General features: G+C 34.2%; 1 protein-coding gene, 1 long non-coding RNA gene and 1 pseudogene across 4 annotated transcripts in view; 2 read left to right on the top strand and 1 right to left on the bottom strand.

Annotated features, from left to right (window-relative positions):
• The window catches only part of side-IV (sidestep IV), a 231,202-nt gene that overhangs the window by 145,202 nt on the left and 72,221 nt on the right, over positions 1-13,779 (bottom strand). The gene's annotated exons all lie outside the window — the stretch shown is intronic.
• LOC138124136 (uncharacterized) lies at positions 7,128-9,800 on the top strand. Of its 3 annotated transcripts, XR_011157023.1 has the most exons (4): positions 7,128-7,547; positions 7,603-7,784; positions 8,443-8,720; positions 8,776-9,800. It is a non-coding gene; the product is annotated as an uncharacterized lncRNA (long non-coding RNA). The 3 variants fall into 3 exon arrangements; XR_011157022.1 differs by having other exon boundaries at positions 7,128-7,326; positions 7,603-8,720; XR_011157021.1 differs by having other exon boundaries at positions 7,603-8,720.
• LOC138124135 (uncharacterized) lies at positions 10,017-11,442 on the top strand (annotated as a pseudogene).

Here is a 13,779-nt window from a genome sequence, read left to right as displayed (position 1 = left end):
CAAATACCATCTTTAAAAAAATGTTTCAGCTAATTCTAAAGAACGTTTCTTGCAGTAGTTGTCCTTTTCGCTCCGATAAACTTTGAACTGTTACTGCTTTTCCAAAAAGTGGGAGCTTTTGATTCAGCTTACCGCTCTCGTTACTCCGCAAAGCCCCATGGATGTAAGTATGAAAAATACGCTTTGTAGTCTAAGTCTCCTAAGAATTCCGAATGGTTGTGTACGTAACGTATTTCAGGCAACGTTTCCGCATCCGGTCTCATTAAAATGCGTCGATTCACATTTCGCCTAGGGATGGAACATCTCTCGTATTATACAGGAACTATATAAGTACGCAAGGACGATAATATAAACGTTCATGTAACTGAAGGAGCTCTCTCTATTTCTGTCGGGATAATGGAGTCTACTCGGAACTAACGCCGGCATATGCTCGTGGTCTCTCTCTTTGAATATTGCGCAATACCGACGGAATATTGTCACTTCTTATATGGGCGACTGTCGTTAAATGGAATCGTTTTGTTGTCTTGGATTGCAAGTAATATCTCAGTTACGGCCCGAACTGCAGATTGTTTTCGCGAACTAGTTCTCGAGCATGTGGAACAACCACCTCGTTAGTGGATGTACACTTTTCTTTTATGTATTCTTCGTGTTATTGCATCTTATTATGCGGAGACTCTGCCAAGGAAATCATTTGCATATTTGATGCATAATAGCAGGCCCATTGTCTTCGAGAGGACAGGAGGAATCCAGTTTTCTTTACAAACACAACGGAATTTTTCTGCGATGTCTTGTACAACTATTTGTATATTTTCTCTGCAAAAACCTTCAAGCTAACTCTATTCAGCATTTTCTCTAGCTATTTAGACTGTTCTGGCTCCAGGATAAGAGCAGAAAATAAAATAAATAAATTGACCTATTCAAAACTGAAAGTTTAATCAACTCTCTTCTCTTGCAATTCGATAACAGTTTTACAGTTGACAGTTTGATGTTAGCTCTGACCCCATTTGCACAGATTTGCGCTAAAAGAGACAAATATAATAATTAAAAACTTCTTAAAAATGTTCAATGTTTCCTCTGCTTCGATATTGACTCTTATGATGAGAAAGCACCATGTTTTGCAAAGAAATGTCTAAATGTTGATCAATAGCGACATTGAAGAAACAATTTGAGTTAACAAGACGCTTTCCAGGTAACGTTCTCAGACTTATGTGAACAAAAGACGTTTTGCTAAATATTAAATGAGAAAAGCGGCGATAGTTGCTCTTAAATCAGTCTTAGTGTTACATAAATCTAACACTACTTGAGATGAATCTCTTAATCACAGCCTCCTTGAGTAATCTTCAAATTGCATTTGTAATAATTTCTCGGTAATGCAGCATAAAGTTCATTTAATAGATCGATCAAAACAAGTCCAGAGTTAGATCGTCTGAGAGTAACAACTATTTGAAAGATGCAATTAAATTGTAATGTGAAAATAAAGTCTTGAAGGAGATAAATTATTTACCAAAAAACTTGGACAATTACGGAATCATGTTGATAAATAATAATATATTTAAAACAGGAAATGGACTGGCGAAAAGAGCAAATAATATTTTGCTTAAGTCGTTTGTATGCAATATCCGTATTTATAGATATAATATGCAAGGATAGCCATAAGCGTACAAAATTAGTAACTAGTATCAATAGGAGGAAACACGGCCAAAGTTATTAAAGTTAGTATTCCAGCAAATGTGATATTACAAGGGATGTTTCAGCTTGTAGGACAGGAATGCATAATAACGTTGCTTTTAATCGAAGCAAAACACAGCATGTGGAAATATCACAAGAAGGAGCTTTGGCTTGAACTACTTCAGAAAGAAAACAAAAAGCAGCATAGATATATTGTAAAAAAATGTCTTTTCCTTGTCTTTTTTCTCCATCTCTTTTCATTATAACCTCACCAATCGGCACTATAGATTTGTAGATTATTATACGGGACGATCGGAAAATTGGAAATAAATGAAGCTGAATTGGAATTTGATGAGATTTGTTAAAAAGCTCTGACATTTCCATTGAATGTAATAATTACACTAAGGTAATCCTTTATTTTGTCAGTTTTCAATTTTATACACAGAGACTATAATTTTAAGCTCCCTATAAAGCCCTCGATAGAAAATGTTGAAAAATAGTTTCTCGTAAAAATCCTGTTCCGCAAGAAGACGTTTGAGTAACTTTCCTCACACCAACCACCGCATCTCGTTGAGTAACACCGATTCAACTTGGTTAACTTTTATGACTTACGATTTTATGTGAAGCTATTGTGTACGAGTTTTACATGTCAATTTGATGACATAAAGCTGGTGTACGACAAGTGTGCAAAAGACATGCCATAATGTTTTTGTTGAATGCTTAAAAGCAACAAACGTATTTCTCGTACGGTTGTTTTACATGCAGAAAATCGGGCATGTCGCTTTCGGGAGGTTATCTCAGGTGTAGTGGTATATAGTGGCCGACCGTCGGGGTTATTCTGCACTAAGTGGCAGTTTAATAGTGAGAATGGAACCCGTGGGTCTTGAACGCACGTTTAGCAAGTGATTGCTTCACTCGACGGCCGTTTTCAACCGGTTAACACGGGGTGCTGCAAGGACGGTAATGTCGGAGGTGATTGAAGATTGCGCCAATGAGTTAATCTCAAGGTGCTATTACCGCTGACCGCACCCCCGTTACGAGGACCGAATTTGGTTATACACCAATCGATTTCGCTGGAAATTTACGATGCGGACACGTTCACACGATAGCCGGCTTTTCCCAAATTTATTGCCCAACGGAACGTAATCAAATTATTTGAATGATGTAGCTTAAATTTAAAAGGATTCTTTTGCCAAGACTTGGACCACGAGAAAAGTGTCTCGGTGATTACCCCGTCAACTTACAAGGATTCGATACAATGTACAGTCGCGAGCAATAAATTTTGGTCGTCAAGGTCATTCTTTGACGCAATCGAAAATGCTCCATTGTAAAATAGTCGTAAATATCATAACCTATCATCATGTTGGATGACATTAATTGTCATTTTTTTCTCAATTTTTTGACACTTTGTTGACGTGGGCATAATCAGGCAGGGAAATTTTTTTAAATTTGTGACAATCTAACCAAATTTTGAAATGACATTGACGACCAAAATTTATTGCTCGCGACAGTACATTAGACTTTTTAGAAAAATTTATAAAATCGATATATGTACTTACATATTATAACATCAATGAGTTAGTTAAAGTAAGAAAGAATATAATATATAATTATAGTAACGTTCATTTATCACTTTCAGATTATTTAAATAGCAGAAGCAAACTGGTGTTAAATATGTCATTAAAATTTGATCAAAGGAAGTTGCCAACTGGAGTACCGCAAGGATCAGTATTGGGACCAGTTCTGTTTGTGTTTACATAAACGATTCACACAAAAAATCTTTTACCCACATTGTATTTAATAATAATATTTATATTTACCTCTTTTTTTTCATTATTTTATTAATGTTGCTATAGTAATGTTGCAAAACATTTCGTTTACGATGGCGCTGGTTCCCACTTGTCACGTGCAAAGTGAGTACGTCACAGCTCATATATTGCGCTCGTACCTACTGCTCATAGTAGAAAAGAACTGATAAACTCGCTACACGCAAGCATATTGTCGGATAGCCCAACGAAATTAATTTTGAAGCTTCAAATATGATTATACTTGTTAGTTCTTACCACATACAATAAAGATTTATTTATCCATTATTAAGCTCAAGCTCTGTACCTATTTTAACCAGGCGAGACAGGGTTCCTGGTATGTTTATTGTAACCAGGATAGACAAACCCCATCAAATTTTTATTACATCTTTCTTCCTGTCTTTCCAACTGTCTACGTAGTGTAACGTAACTTAAAAAAAAACTGTTTTTCTTCGGGTTAATCAAGCGACCAGTCTGCATTGTCGAACACGAAGAAAACAGCGAACTTGTTTGCGTATCGGTCGCGTTTAATCGATGCGATTAATGAGTGGTGTATCGTAAAGGGGGTATTGTTGTGAAGGTCCTAATATATACCGTTATTTATGGCTCTTCTTCGTGTAATGGCGTTAGAATTAGATTCTGGCAATAATTTGCGGCGCTTATCCCATCCTTGTGATGAGATCTAATACTGCTCGGCGGCGTCTAATTTCGAATAAAGCTACAGTTATAGCCCGTTGTAATGGATGTACTTATACTGAGCCGTTTTAATCAAGTGTCGTGCTTCTTGCCGGATTCTTAATGGCAAATTCTCATGTCTAACGCTCTGGCGCAGCACGTCACTTTTCACGACCCACACGAACATCTACATCGTAATTACATGTGTTTCGAATTTCGCGATCAAGCGAACAATAATAATTTCGGGTGTTATTGACGTCGAAGGGCGGGAAATGAAAATGTCTTCCACAACCAAGCTTCATTTCAGAAATTTGAAAAGATGGACATTCAACCCACTTTAGTGCTGATCCAGATACTATAGCACAAGAAGTTTAAGGTAACGCGTTACGTAAAGTTTTAATTAAAGGGATGTGACGTTTCATGTAAATAACTAATTGCAAAATTCCCTGTATGATTAATTTTAAATAATCTCGCTGGTGTTTAATATTTGCAATATGTGTTTCATGAAATTATTAATTTTCAGTGAGGTATGTGCATTTAACGTTCACGGTATTTCAGTGCACACATTTAATACAACAATTTATGGAAAAAAAAAACTATAGAAATAGTTTCACCTACGATTCCAATGATAATAAATTAAAAAAGATTATCCAACAAAAGCAAATAGTAAATTACTTAACGAGCGTGTAATGATCGCTATTACTCGTGAGATTACATTACATACCTTTCTTACGACACCTTTCCTACGATCTACAAATTTCATCAAAAAACTCTGTTTTTTCCGTTTCATATAGACTAAGTTTCATGTGGAAGCTTTTAAAAACTACGAATTACGATTTAATTGTCAACAACTAAAACAATATATCTCTCACATATGATGAAAGACGAAACTTTTTGCCAGCGTCCCTGCTGAATATTGTGCACCCCGATGCAACGACCACATAGTTTATATGCAGTTTAATAACAGCAAGCGACTAAACAGGGAACGGCGTTAATTAGTTTTGAAGTAATTATACCTCTTCATGGTTGGCCACACTGTATTGTTCGCGTCCTCCTTGTTTCAATTTCGAATTGCCACCCTCACTATTAGCAAGAGTGTTCTAAACATTACTTAACTGCTTGTTTGATTTGGTTTGGTGAATTAATCCTAGTGGTTATAATTTGCAGTAATTTCCACTAAAACTGTACAGTGAAGTAAGTACGAGTAATGTATATGTTTGGATATAATATTTGGCTGTAAAGTGAAGGGGAAATATGAAAACTGAAAATTTTTCATTTAAAGTAGGCTTAGAAGCAAAAATAATTCGTTATGTATCTTTTGACATGTGAACAAAAAAGTATCCCGAAAACTAAATGATCACAGGTTGGTAAAAGTGATTCAATTTCCTTTCATAAATATCAATTTAGCACTTTAGCAAATTGTACAAAAATATTGTATTTAACTTAATGAAGTGATTATATCATAAGAGGATTATTATCAATCTAAAAAAATCTAAAGAGAATTCCTGAAATGAATAAATATGTACCTACTCAAGAAAACCTTAGGTGTCACCTAATCAACAGATTTAATCATTATTTAATCAAATTAGACACTGAGAAAGAATGGCAGCTTGAACTAACTATTGAAAAACTGCAGCATAATTTACATTTTTCGTATACCTATATAAGAATAGTTTTGGTTCACCATTGGCAGTTACAAAGCACCATCAAACACTTGTAAAAATAAATTTCTTTTCGATGTTCCAGTTACGCACGTGCGTAGTGTGTCAATGTTTATTATTTCCTCGTTCGTTGATGATAAATTGTTAACTTATGAATGTATCAAAAATCCATGAATCTGTATAATATACACGACAAAAGTTTATCAACATTCCTGAAGAGTGTGGGTTTTATAAACTAACTTGTCAACACCGTGAATATTATTAATTTTATCAAAATGTGTCTTTTTTATGGATATGAGTGTATATGTAGGTACGTACATAATTATGATAATAGCATATTTTGAAAAATACACATATATTGTAACAATGTGTCATTCTGGGAAGGAATAATAACATTGCTTTAACATCATCCTGGAAATAACTTTGTTTATAACATATTAAACATGACAAATTGATAAAATCAATAAATCAAGAATTTACAAAAATAGACCGGAACTAATTTAAACTTTCTTAATATTGCCCTATTGATAACATTTTGCATTATTTTCTTTTAATCTCAGTTATTAGCAACTTAATAAGTCTTTTAGGAAATGTATTAAGACCATCAATGGGTAACTTATAACTTAAAAAACCCCTGGCAATACGTCTTAATAGAAAGTTTTAATTTGTTACTGTCGTTATCACAATTCTTTTGGAATAATTATAGTGCACACATTTTTTTTCATCGGATTTTCTAATTTAGTTGTACCACTTTTTCTCTTCAATGTAGGTAAATATCTAGGTACATAATTCTCGTATGTATATTACAGTCTTTGGAGTAATTTTATTAAAAGTACATACAACCAAAAATGTCAAGATTTTAAAACTTATTTTTAGAAAAGCTTACCAGTTTATTTCTTGAAATCAAAACAAGTGTGTTACGTAAATAACAAATAAATTTGTAAATGACAATTTTAACGAGAAACATGTAACTAACTAATGTCTCATAAAACCCCAATAGGATTTTGTAACATCGTATGGTGAAGCATACATCATACATCTAACTTATATTTATTAAACACTAAGTGAATTTGGATTATGCCACCACTAACAGCATAATTCTTTGAAAATCTTTAATGAAAAACTGTTTTTCTTCTTTTTCTTATGCATAAAAGCAGAAGGTCATTTGTAGCTAAATTTCGATGCACCATTCCTTTCACCATGTAGATATGCTGGTATCTAGTTAAACAGTTATAAACTCGAATGATAAAAGAGACACTATAAAAACTGTCGATTGAGATAATGAAATAATACACAGAGCGCAGTGTCATAATATACAAAGAACGTGGAGTGTGTATTGTTTTGCAGCCGTTGTATTTTTAAGACATTTCCTGTGTGTTTTTCACCTTTAACCTTTCATCTACCATCTCAAAGTATACACATAAATTAGAGTGACTATATTTTTATAACGTGCCAATAATTCAAGAATTCAAATAACATCTCATCTTCAAATGACAAAAACTCGACAAAAGAAAAAAGTAAGAGTATATTGGTAATAGTTATTTACAATACGAGTGAGGAAGGCAAAGCTTGCGTTCACGCGAATTGCGCCATTTGGAGATGTAGAAAAAGATTCTGCAGAATAATTTTGTACCATATATGGAAGGCTATCATTTTTCAAAGCACAAGTTAAGGGTTTCGGAGTGGGAAGAAGCAAGAGTGTCTTTTTCAAAGCAACTCCTGCAGGATATTAGTTATTGTAGTAACAAGCAAATATTTTGATTACCCCTAACGTAAACACTCTCTTGCTTTAGCAACACTAGAAACGGTTTACTCCCCACAAGAGAATTCAAAAATGATGAGTGGAGCCCACAAGAATCAATTCCTCTTCAAAACCAGGAAACGTATTTAGTAGACCATCCTAGAATTGCAATCAACAGATCTGTTGGGATCGGAGGTGTAAATTACTCAAAATCATCTGGAAGGTCTTCGGCTTGTGAGTATAGATGGTCCAATAGTGATAGTTGATTCCTTAGAGTCAGCTGAAGTTTGATCTACATTTTCATTTAATAGTTGTAAATAATATATTAGTTTTTACACTTATGTGCTGTAAATTATTTTCCGTACGATTGATTAATGAGCATTTTGGTATATTATTTATAACGACTAAATAAAAATATATACCAAATGTTAGCTATCTGGGAGAAAATTCCTTATTGACTGTAACGAGTACACCAGGAATTTATTGTGGGTTGATTTAATTTTAATTATTTGTGACAATTGTGATAATAATAATTACGTTATCTCAAAACTCCTTGTTTTTAGGCAACCAAATAAACACATCAAATCACCTTTAGTAGTATCAGTACACCAAAATGGTGCCACAGCATACTACGATGTCAGAAACTTTTATAAAAAAACACTGTGTCTGGGTATCTGAGGTTCACCTTTCACGTAATGAAAGATGAGCATCATTTAAATTTAATTACAATTTAATATTAAGTGACAAGATTTACTCAAGAATCAAAAGTCAATTTTGGTGAAAGGTTAGAATATCGAATGGGTCAGCTGGGTTTCATCCCCCACATCGCCACCCCAACGTTCCCTCCCCTTGATGGAAGTGACATGTCCAAAAATAATTTCGAAATTTGCAGGGCGCGCTTCGCATTCTTTATCAGTCCGACACTCGTTATTATGTTAATTCATGTAAATGGTCTCGCCTGTGCAAACATGGAGGCATCTGTATCCCGCAGATTAATGCTATCTCGTAAAAAATATAACGATTTATTGTGGCCCTCTTCCACTTCCCATCTCCATTACGCCAAATACCAATTGAAACTTACGTGATTCCGTGTATTGCAAGTACAAACACTCGACCCGGATGCTGCAGTTCCGCTTCCTCTAAACACTATTTGATCAGTCTACCCTACATGTAAGTCTTATTCAATGCTGTAATTAGCACCAGAGGAATATTATGCAAATTGCAGGTGCCAGCCACGTATGGAAATATTGTTGATTACACTCCGCATCGGAATCCCGCCTTGTTATCTAGATGTACAAAGCATAATAAACTTCTGCCCCGGCAAAGTAAATAGAAGACAGACGTGGGTAATTATTCAGGCTACATTATCTGCACAAGCCGGAGTAATTGCAAGAATCCACGGAGATGTTGCAAAACGGAAAAAACAGAATAAAATAATGTCACGTTAGGTTCGAATAAAACGGCAATTTTGTGGTCACAATGGGGTATTAAAAGGACGTTATCCTCGCCTATGTTAATTCTAATTGTGAGAAGCTAAGTGTTGCGACATGTATTTAGTTCGAAATTAAATCCTTGTTAGTTTCATTAAAAAGATATTTACTAAATTAAATATAATTAGGGAAACGAGGAACTCGCAAATTTTGGGTTGGTACTTTGATTGTTGGAGTATTTACAACGAGTACAGAAGTAAAGTCTAGCTTGGGGCATTTGAGAGAATTATTGAAAATTAATTCCATCTAATAAATTGGAACACGAGAACATGTCGCGCTGCATAATTAAGGTGGAACTATAACAGAGACAATGCCTTGACAACAGATACAATATGGATGTGTAACAATAGAGACCATAGATCAGACGAGATAGTGGAACAATATGAAAAGGAAGCAGAGAAGTGCAGCAAAAATGTTTTAACCAATTCGTACTGTGTTAAGTGGTGAAGAAATAATTTTAATAACTGGAGCGTAGAAAATACTATTACGAAATTTTTCAGCCACTTTAGTCCATCCTGTGGAGTGTGAGGCTCTTTCACTGAAGATATGTTTTATTTCAGAAGAATTTAAAAACTGTGACTTAATATTTACAGAATTTATGGTGACAGGACAATTATCGGTTTTGTCGGTTTCGTTGCTAACTTACTAAACAAACTAAGAAATGGTGCCATGGTCAGCGTTCGAAAAAGAATTACTTTTCGTCTGCTTGTGAGCACGTAAAATTACCGTTTTCATTAAGGGTGCCTAAAAAGGTAATTTATCGTTGACACTATTGTGGGAACTACGCCATATTGATTATAATTTAATAGAAGATTTAAATTTTGAAATAGAATTATAAAATTACAATAACTCTTTAGTTGCCCTTAAAGAACACCTGGAAAATACATTTGCTAATTGAATTTTACAACACATAGTTATAATGTTCGTCTCTGGTGAAAGACATATCCGTCAGTACAATATTTCATTAAAATGAAAATATATGTATAGAGTACGTTGTATCGTGTGTTCAAATGAAATCCTGGGCTGAGTAGGCGTTGGAAAAATCAAACCGTTTGTAACAGTGTAGTCTGAATTTCCCGCCGTTTGACATGAATGACATTTGTTTATGTCATTGACCTACGTTTGTGGTTTTTCGAACTTCGTCTTTTGTGGTCTCCCAGTGCTTTCGAAAATTTCAATAGTTTGATTTTCGGTTTTTTTAAAACCCAGCTAAGGTGTGTTTACAATGGTTTTGTTACGAGAACATAAAGTTTTCATGGTGGAAGCCTATTTTCGAAACGGAACAAAAGTTGATGGCAACTGGGAATATTCTGTCAGTGCATGTTTTGAGGAGTTCCAGGAACGATTTCCGATTGTTGCAATTGTGTATGAGCAGTTTCGACAAACTCTCCATCTTTGTTTAAATAATTTTCGAGAAAGTGGTACTATTGGACGAAAAGAAGGAAGTGGCCAAGTAAAGAAACGTACTCAGGAAGTAATTGGGAATGTTCAACAAATAATGGAAGATTCACCTACAACTTCAATTCGGCATTTGTCACAACAGGTTGATCTTTCTGTTGGAACTTGTCAAAAAATTTTAAAAGAAGATCTGCATTTATTTCCATATCGGCTCACCGCTGTCCAAGAGTTACATGTAAATGACTTGCCCCAAAGACTAAACTATTGTCAATGGTTTTTAAACACAATAGCTGAGGATGTTTTAGAAAAAAACATTCTTTACAGATGAAGCATATTTTCATTTGTCAGGCTACGTAAACTCACAAAACATGAGAATGTGGAGTTCACAAAATCCACATTTTTTTACTGAAGCTCCACATTACCCCCAAAAAATTGGAGTTTGGGCTGCTATTAGCCAACGTAGGATTATTGGCCCATATTTTTTCCAAGGTAAATTACTGTAATCATTTGTTACTCATGTTTATTATCTCAAACATATTTGCAGGCAATATCAATGGAGAAAGATATCGTGCTGAAATTTTAACACTGTTTTTAAATGAACTTCATGATGATGAACTAATTTATAGGTATTTTCAACAAGATGGCGCAACAGCGCATACAACTGGCGCTACAATAAACTTCTTATCCAATTTCTACGCTGACAGGCTTATTAGTCGAAACACACTCAATAACTGGTCTCCCAGATCTTGTGATCTCACACCCTGCGATTTTTTTTTGTGGCCATTTCTGAAAAATTCCATTTATAACACCCCCATAAATGATCTCGCAGAACTTCAAAACAGAATACGGATGAAAATTGATCAAATAAATGAAGATCCAGTGGTTCTTGAGCATGTCATCAGAAATGGAGTTAGAAGACGGGCTACGCTATGCTTACAACAAGAGGGTGCACATTTTCAGCATTTATTGTGAACGTCTGCAATAAAAACTCATATTTATGTCAAGTTGTGCTTTATTTAGATCTAAACATTTTTCCAGGTAATTAATTTACCAAAAAGTTCTCCACTTCCCAAAATTCGTAAAATCTTGCTGAAATAATCTCCAGACGCGTATTTGATGTTTATAATTTCTGACATCGTGGGTTACTATCCAATTTTAAAACGCGACAATTTACATGGTGAACCACTGGAAAGGAAACGCTGTGCACGTGTAGGTCCAGTTTTGGCATTTCAAAGTTTCGTTTCATGGGTACCATCATATGCATTGAGATGAACAACTTTAATAAAATCCCAGACACTGTGCTTGAAAATGCCCTTATTGGAACATCAGATCTGTTTAATCGGAACATAATTGAACATGTTTGTTTTCAGCAAAGGATGTCCTTAGATATTTGCTTCGAGAATTGGAATCGTTTGTTACTCTATTTTTAGTGAACAACATTGCAAAGAACGAACAAAAACAGAAATATTTTTTTGTTTATACATTTTAGGTTAGCTGTCAACATGCTCTAATTACTGAATTATAACTGTCAATCTACACTTTAAAAAAGCACAACAATTGACGGTTTCCAACGCCTTCCCAGCCCAGGATTTCATTTGAACACTCGATAGAATGTCACAAAATACATTAATTACAGAACAAGCTGAGTTATTTGAATGCATTAGTATGTAATGGTATAATAAAAAAGTTGTTAAGGATGAACTGGAGTAACATTGAAAAATGGCGAAAATTGCTCAAAATTGGTACAATAGTCCTTCTATCCATGCTAAAGTACTGTGCCAAATTTAAAAAAAATTGATCGAGGAATTTTAAAGTTATTACCTTTTAAAGTTTGGGGATATTTTACAAGCGTTCTTATGAGAAATCAATCAATGCTCGTATATAAATTGATAAAAAACATATTTCAAAATGGCCAATTTTTCACACAGAAAAAGTATCGATATCGTAGAATTTTCTAATGAATTTACAAAAAAAGTTGGTCGAGGATTTTCCATGTAATCGCTAATTATATGTGGAAAAACACGGTTTTTGAGGTTATGTACCTGTTTTAATTTCAATAAAAAGTAAACAAAATGCATATAATTGACGTCGGTATGCAATATTACACTCATATTGCACGTTTTATTACAGTTACGTTAAGAACTTTAACAGAAATGCAATGAAAATTGAATTCAGTGTGCTTCTGTTTACTTTTACGTACAGTCTTAGTCAAAATATTGTAAAATCACATGTAAGTAATTATATATCTAAATATCAAGAAAATAAACACAAAATTTACTTGCAACTGATTGCAATTCGTTTCCAAAAATTAAAAACTTTTTTTTCAAATATTTCATAGCATTATAAGAATTCTGCAACTTTTTGCTGAGATTGTTACTCCAGTTCATCCTTAACATAATTTCATTTTTAAAACCAAAAGAAAAATTAAAACAACAAGAATGTAGTTGTACTTTATTTTTCTTTCTAGTAGTGAATCATTACGATTCAAAAATCACGGGTTTTTCTAGTGAAGTGGTAATATTATAATACTTCTGGAAACGATTTTAGAAGACAAAGTATCGGGCCTTCAAATAAATATACGTATAAGTATTTAGAGTAGGCGTAGGCGACATTCTAATTCTGTTAACTGTAAAGATAATTTTTGTAGGTAACCAATTATTCTCCGGAGTTACATCATCAATAATCATCATATTCCGTGGGGGAGAACAGGGAGAATGCACTACAAAAATTAAACATATTTTCTAACCTAATTTTACTTCACTAAATGTCAGACGTTTATTGTGTCATTGTCTACGCCGGAAAAATGAAAACAATTTCCATTCCATTTTCATAGGTTGCTCTAAATATAAATTTATTTGAAGGTCCGTTATTACTGGTAAAATTAAGGTATTACGATTGATTGAATGGATTGAAAAAATCATTTTTATTACCTCAATAGGAACAGTTAATAGGTGTTTCCTCCCTTGCGTTGGAGTTGAAAATATTTTATTTCGATAGTAAATTCAGTCAAGCGACACTGAGTTCTTTGGGAATAATAATCTTGGGAACGGTTACCAGAATTTATTTTAGAAAAATTCACAAAGACGGTGACACAATGTTCTAAGAAACGTAACTTTGGAAGAGGTGTTGGATTCTCTCATGGGATGTGACCTTGCAAATATCTGTGCGAAGGCAGCGAAAAATCTGTAAATGAAAACTGAAAATATCGACTACTTTAGCGACGGGATAACACGTAGAGGAACACTATCTACTCTTAGAGACGTCTACGAGACGGTAACGTAACGAATGACGATGTTTTCAGGTCGGTTTGTACCATCTATTTGAGACCGCTATTCGTCGTT

This window comes from Tenebrio molitor, chromosome 2 (assembly GCF_963966145.1).
Source record: "Tenebrio molitor chromosome 2, icTenMoli1.1, whole genome shotgun sequence".
Classification (NCBI taxonomy): domain Eukaryota; kingdom Metazoa; phylum Arthropoda; class Insecta; order Coleoptera; family Tenebrionidae; genus Tenebrio; species Tenebrio molitor.
This window is presented reverse-complemented; position numbering and strand designations above follow the sequence as displayed.